The following is a 6,000-nucleotide window of genomic DNA, read 5'->3' on the forward strand; positions in this document are numbered from 1 at the left end:
ATCTGTGATCTCCCAACACTGTCGCTGCCACCGAGCAGGTCATGTTAATGACTGTCATCGTTAATTTAGTGTTTCCTTCCATTGAGATCTGTCTATCGCTGTAACTGAGCAAACGAGAGGACTTGTGCAGGTCTCCTGGGATTTCAGGGAAATCTGGCCTGGTTTTGCAATCTAGATAGTCAGGAGAGGTTATGCGAACTTGTGGAGGAGCCGGGTCTTAAATCACAGAGTGGGAAGGTCGGTGCTCCAGCCAGCCACTGCCTGCCTTCCTAGTGGGCTCTCTAGCGTGTACAGGAAAGTCCCCAAGAAGGCAAGGAAAGAGGGGAGGATGAATCGACCGGCCTCATGGCCTCAGTAGCTGGTGAAACACATGGGACTGTGGCCCCATCCCTCCAGCAGGTGATCCACTCCGAGAACAGTCTCCCAGATTAGGAAGGGCTGGAATGATGAGGTTCCCTTCTCAGAACTGGAGTTTGAGGCCTTATCCCCAAACTGGAGGAGACAGCTTAGGGCTTTGGTGAGGACTCTTATCTCACATCCCCCTTTGTAAAACAACAGCGTTCTGTCTTTTTAAAAAAAAAACCAATCTATTAAAAATCAAACTTGACAAAATAAGTAAGTTAGAGGTGGGAGGAAAAGGAGCCTCACTTCATAAAGAATTCTTCACTTGAAAATAATTAGCCTGGAAGTTTTCCACATAGGAGAAGAGAGAGACATGGTAATTCAATGCAATATCTGACCCTAGACTAGACCCTATCCCGGAGGGGGAAATGCTATTAGAAACATGATTGGGGCAATCGACAAAATGAGAATATGAATGATAGATTAGGTAAAAAGATTGTATTGATAAATTTACTGAAGTTGGTAACTCTACTGTTGGTAACTGTACTGTGGTCATGTAAGAAAATATTCTTACACTTAAGAAATACTGATGTATTTCAGAGTGAAGGGCTGGGATGTATGCAACCTATCCAAAAAGAGTATAGAAAAAACTATATATGTGTATGTGCATAGATAGAGTGATTGATACAGAGAGAGAGAGGGTGCACAAGTGATAAAGCAGATGTGGTAAAATTTTAAATGTTAAAAATAGGTGAATATGGATAAAGGGTGTATGGTTGTTCTTTGTACTATAATCATTCTTGTAACATTTCTGTTAAGTTGGAAATTCTTTCCAATTAAAATTTTTTTAAAAGTTGGCTTCAATTTCCTTTTAAGTAGTCAGCCTTCCCAGTGTGTTTAAGCATCATTTAATTCTGCAAAATTCTATTTAAACTCAACTTTTCAGGGACAACTCTGGTACGTGAAACTCAAGTACATCTGGGATTATATTCCTTCCATCTTTCAGATATAACAAATGTACTCTAGACCAGGGCTGTCCAGTAGAAGTTTCTATGATGATGGAAATGTCCTATACCTGCATTGTCCAATACCATGGCCAATAGCCACATGTGGCTACTGAGCATTTGAAATGAGGCTTGTCCTAATGGAGATGTGCTATAAATGTAAAATACACAACAGATCTCAAAGACTTGGTGTGACAAAAGAACAGAGTATATTTTTTTGATATAGCAGTTTCAATATATTAATAAAAGCAATTTCACCTGTTTCTTTTTACTCTCTTTAATGTGGTGATTAGAAAATTTTACATTACTTACATGGCTCACATTTGTGGCTTACTTTATGGTTCTATTGGACTGCATTGTTCTAGAAACTCATGGAAGATGGGCTGGTTCTGACTTGGGGAATAATGGCTGATTTTAGGGTCTTCAAGGAGCTAGATCTTTTAGAGTCTGAGAACTGAATATCTAGGCAAGGGAAGGGCTTGGTGGAGAAGTGCTCTAAGTTGAGGCACCATTTTGTAGAGGTGATGTTTTTATTCAAAGGCTCATAGGCAAGAAAAGGCACAGTAGGCTTGAGATACAAAGTGGAGTCCAGAGTAGGAAGAGAATGAGTAGTAAGAGAGAAGACCGAAGAGGTAGGCCTTGTAAGTCCCACTGAGAAGCTTGCATTTTTCCCTAAGGCCAATGGGGAAGCATCAAAAGTGTTTTAAGCAGTCATTATGGGCTGAATGTTTATGTCCACCCTCCCTCCCCCCACCCCAAAATCGGTTGAAAGCTAATCCCCAATGTGATGGTATTAGGAGGTGGAGCCTTTGGGAGGTAATTAGGTCATGAGGGTGGAGTCCTCATGAGTGGGATTAGTGCCCTTATGGGAAGAGAACAGAGAGCTAGCTTTCCCTGTCTCACCATGTGAAGATACAAGAGAAACTGGCATTCTGCAACCCAGAAAATGGCCCTTGGCAGAACCCAACCATGCTGACATCCTGATCCTGGACTTCCAGCCTCCAGAACTGTAAGAGAGAAATTTCTGTTGTTTATAAACCACCCAGTCTATGATACTTTGTTATAGCTGCCTGAACTGCCTAAGCCAGCAAGGAAGTGTCCTAATCCAAATCGAGTTTGTAAATGATTATTCTGGTAGTGTGTCTGGCTAGGTGGTTGGGATCCAAATGTCTACCACTGTTGAATGTTACCGAAGCAATCACTCAAGTCTCTGCTCCTTCCAGCCAGAAGACCATGACCAACAGCTCTCAACCAGAGGAGAGGACAGGACCTCACCAAGGACAGTCCCAGTGTGGCCAACTGTATTTTTAAAACATGCCCATATTATGGTCCCGTGTATTCTTCCAGTACCTTGCACTTCCCATCAGAGGTGGAGCCTGTGTCCTGTGATTGCTCTCATCAACTGTGTCCAGCAGAAGTGACATGTGACTTCTAAGGTTAGGTCCTAAAAGGATACAGCTTCCACCTGGCTCTCTCCTGGGACACTGGTCCTTGGAACCCAGTCACCATGCTGTAAGGAAGCGCAGGCTACACGGAGAGGCCACAGCCAGCTAAGATCTCAGCCAACAGCCAGCATCAACCGCCAGACACATGAGTGCACAAGCTTCCAGATGATTCAAGCCCCCAGTCTGTGAGTCGTCTAGCTAAGGCTCCAGACATTATGAAGCAGAGACAAGTCATTTCTGCTATACTCTGTCAGAATTCCTCACCCACAGAATCTGTGAGAATAATAAATAGTTGTTTTAGGCCACTATGTTTGAGGGTAATTTGTTTTGCAGCCCTAGTACCTGGAATACCCAGAATGTGGCCAAAAGCATCCAAGCTTTACAGAAGGAAGGCAGCAGTTGTAATGCATGCTGGGGCCTGGGGGTGGGGCCTAAGCAGTAGCCACTTGCCACCAGCCTCTCACACACCACGGAGCACATACAAGCTGGTATCCCGCTGTGAGCTTAGCATTTAGCAGCTGGTAGATAGTTCTCAACTGGGTTTTCTAGAATTATCAGTGGCATGGGCAACTTTGTAGAGGAAAGAGTCAAATAAAATGAAGAGCAGATTTAAAAGCACTAAGTTTGACATTAAATAGGTGTTAAAATGTGTGTCATCTTTACGGCCTTTCAGCTCTAGAGAACTCCAATCATGACAATAATTAATATAATGACTTGATTTATTGCTACTCTTCTTCAGGATAGTATTTATTTCATTATTTTAAAATGTTTGAATCACCCAGGCAGGCTGGCTAAGGTGAAAGATTGTGAGGAATGTTCTGCCAGGAAAAAAAAAGAGAGAGAGAGAGGAAACCACACGATTTATAAAATTAGTAACATCAAGTAAAAGCGACTGTCCATGTACTTTAAAAATAGACTGGCTCTAGGCAATCTTGGCGGTGAGGTAAATTGTTTAAAAAAAACATAGAAGAAACCAAAAGCTGAATCACGTAGGTAGTCAGATGGTGTGCTCTTAGGAACTCGTAGCTGGTATCTCCGGACCTGGCCTCTGTTTGCTAAAATGCCTGACAATGCCCCACTAAAGTGAGTCACTGGGTTAGGAGGGGAACAGGGGAGCAGAGAGGAACGTGCCCTCCCAGAGAAGGGTAAGTCTGGAAAGACAGGACAGAAAAAGCCTCATCCTCTTGAGGCCGGAGTGTGGAGGGGGAATGCTGGGAACTCACGTGGGTGTTCTGACCCCAGCATCATTTCATTTAATCCTCACGACAAGTGTAGGAAGGAGATCCTTGTAATCCCCATATTACAGACCAGAAAACAGAAGCTCTAGGTTGAATTTCCCAAGACCACAAAAATTAGAAAACAATAATAATCAGATATTAATAACTAATACTTTTGGAGCCCTTACTATGGTCCCAGGAAGTATTCCTAACAATTTCACTTGTATAACATGGCTATTATTACATGCATCGTGCGGATGAGAAGACTGAAGCTGAGATCATTTGCCAAAAAACATAAGACCCACCTTCCCCCACCAAATTATCCCCAGATTGTTTTTTCAGCCCAGACAGAGAAATGGGAGGGCTGCACCAAGGGTGTAAATGAGGCAGCCCTGGGCGAGGCCCCTGGGGGAGTGGATGGCACTAATGGGTATAATGCAGAGAGTATGTCCCCGCGGAGGCAGAAGCAGCAGCAGCGTCTCTGAGGATGGTAGGGCCCAGGGATTCACAGCCTAATGAACTAGATCATGAAATCTCATTTGCCTGTTCGATAGCTTCTGTGATGCGCTCAGGTTCACTTAGGACGAAAAGAAAAGGGGGGCTGAGAAAGGGCTCATTCTGCGCACTTTCAAAGTGTGGGAAGATTGATGGGGAGAGGGGTCCCAGAGGGTCCACCCAGGAGGCAGGCGTGGCCAGCAAGGCTGAGAGAGCAGGGAGGTCTGAGCGTCCACATCAACAGCCCAGCGGATGTCCTACCCAAGCCATTGCCAGCACAGCCGCTGGCGCAGAGCAGGGCTCTCTGTCGTTAATTCATAATTTAATTTACTGAGAAAGCAGCTCTGCACATACCCCTACGATCTCCCATCAGGAGGTTGCTGTAGGAGAGTGGCCATGGGACCCCACAGAGCAGTGCTTCTCAAACTATCTGCGGTGAGGGACCAGTTGTTTTTTATTTGTTTGTTTTCCCAATCTGTCACAGACAAATCTTTGCTAAAATGCAACAAAAATGAATTACTCTGGAAAGAAAAAGAAATTTAAAAAGCCCCAAATTTTAGTATTTGGATTCAACCAATGTAAAATTACTTTGTCCTAGTGTTAAGTTTCTAAATTCTTGTTCTCAGTTTCTGTCACTTACAGGTTAACAAACCCTTCCCCAGTTGGCAGTGGTCTGCGGACCACTCTTTGAGTAGCACTGCCGCAAAGGACTCTGGGATGATTGGCCAGAGCCTCCCAGGGGATGAGATGTCCGTGAGGAGGAGATCTCTGGGCAAAGGGTTTGGCAGGACAGGAACACATGACTGCCCCTAGTTGAGTATAAAATTCTACAAACTTTGATGCTTGTCACACTTTTACTCAGGACACATTCCAGAGGGAAGGAGCCAGGACAAGTATTACATTTTTTCTTCCTTAAGGGGGGAAACCAAGGCTCAGGGCAGTATGGGACTTATCAAGTTCACAAGAGTTTGTGAAGGCCAGGTCTTCCTCCTCATTTCCAATAACCTGATGAGGAAACACCATTGTCTACGCAGGTGCACCCCGAAGAAAATCTTCTCCTCTGCAGGGGTCCCTCCTTCCTGCCGTTGCTAATGGTTTTAGTGGGAGTCTCTCAGAGTCTTCCTAACTCTCTTACCTGCCTTCCTCACCCCCTCTTCCATAAGGAATGAGAGTCCCAGCCCCTCCCAAAGGAGAGAGCAGAACAGGATGCCCAAATCAGAGAACCTCTTCTGGTTGGCAACAGGAACCCCGAGATCCACTTTAGATGTTTCCTCGCACCCACTGGCAAATTGTACCTCCTGAAATTGAAAGGGCATCCAGAATCATCGGAATCTGGACCTTCTGAGCCCTTAGTTCCACTCCCTGCTGGCTGGGCCTGTCTTCCATATCACACTCAAAAGGGGCTGTGTGGCTTCCCTGGTGGCGCAGTGGTTGAGAGTCCGCCTGCCGGTGCAGGGGACACGGGTTCGTGCCCCGGTCCGGGAGGGTCCCACGTGC

The sequence above is a fragment of the Physeter macrocephalus genome, chromosome 21 (genome assembly GCF_002837175.3).
Source record: "Physeter macrocephalus isolate SW-GA chromosome 21, ASM283717v5, whole genome shotgun sequence".
NCBI lineage: Eukaryota > Metazoa > Chordata > Mammalia > Artiodactyla > Physeteridae > Physeter > Physeter macrocephalus.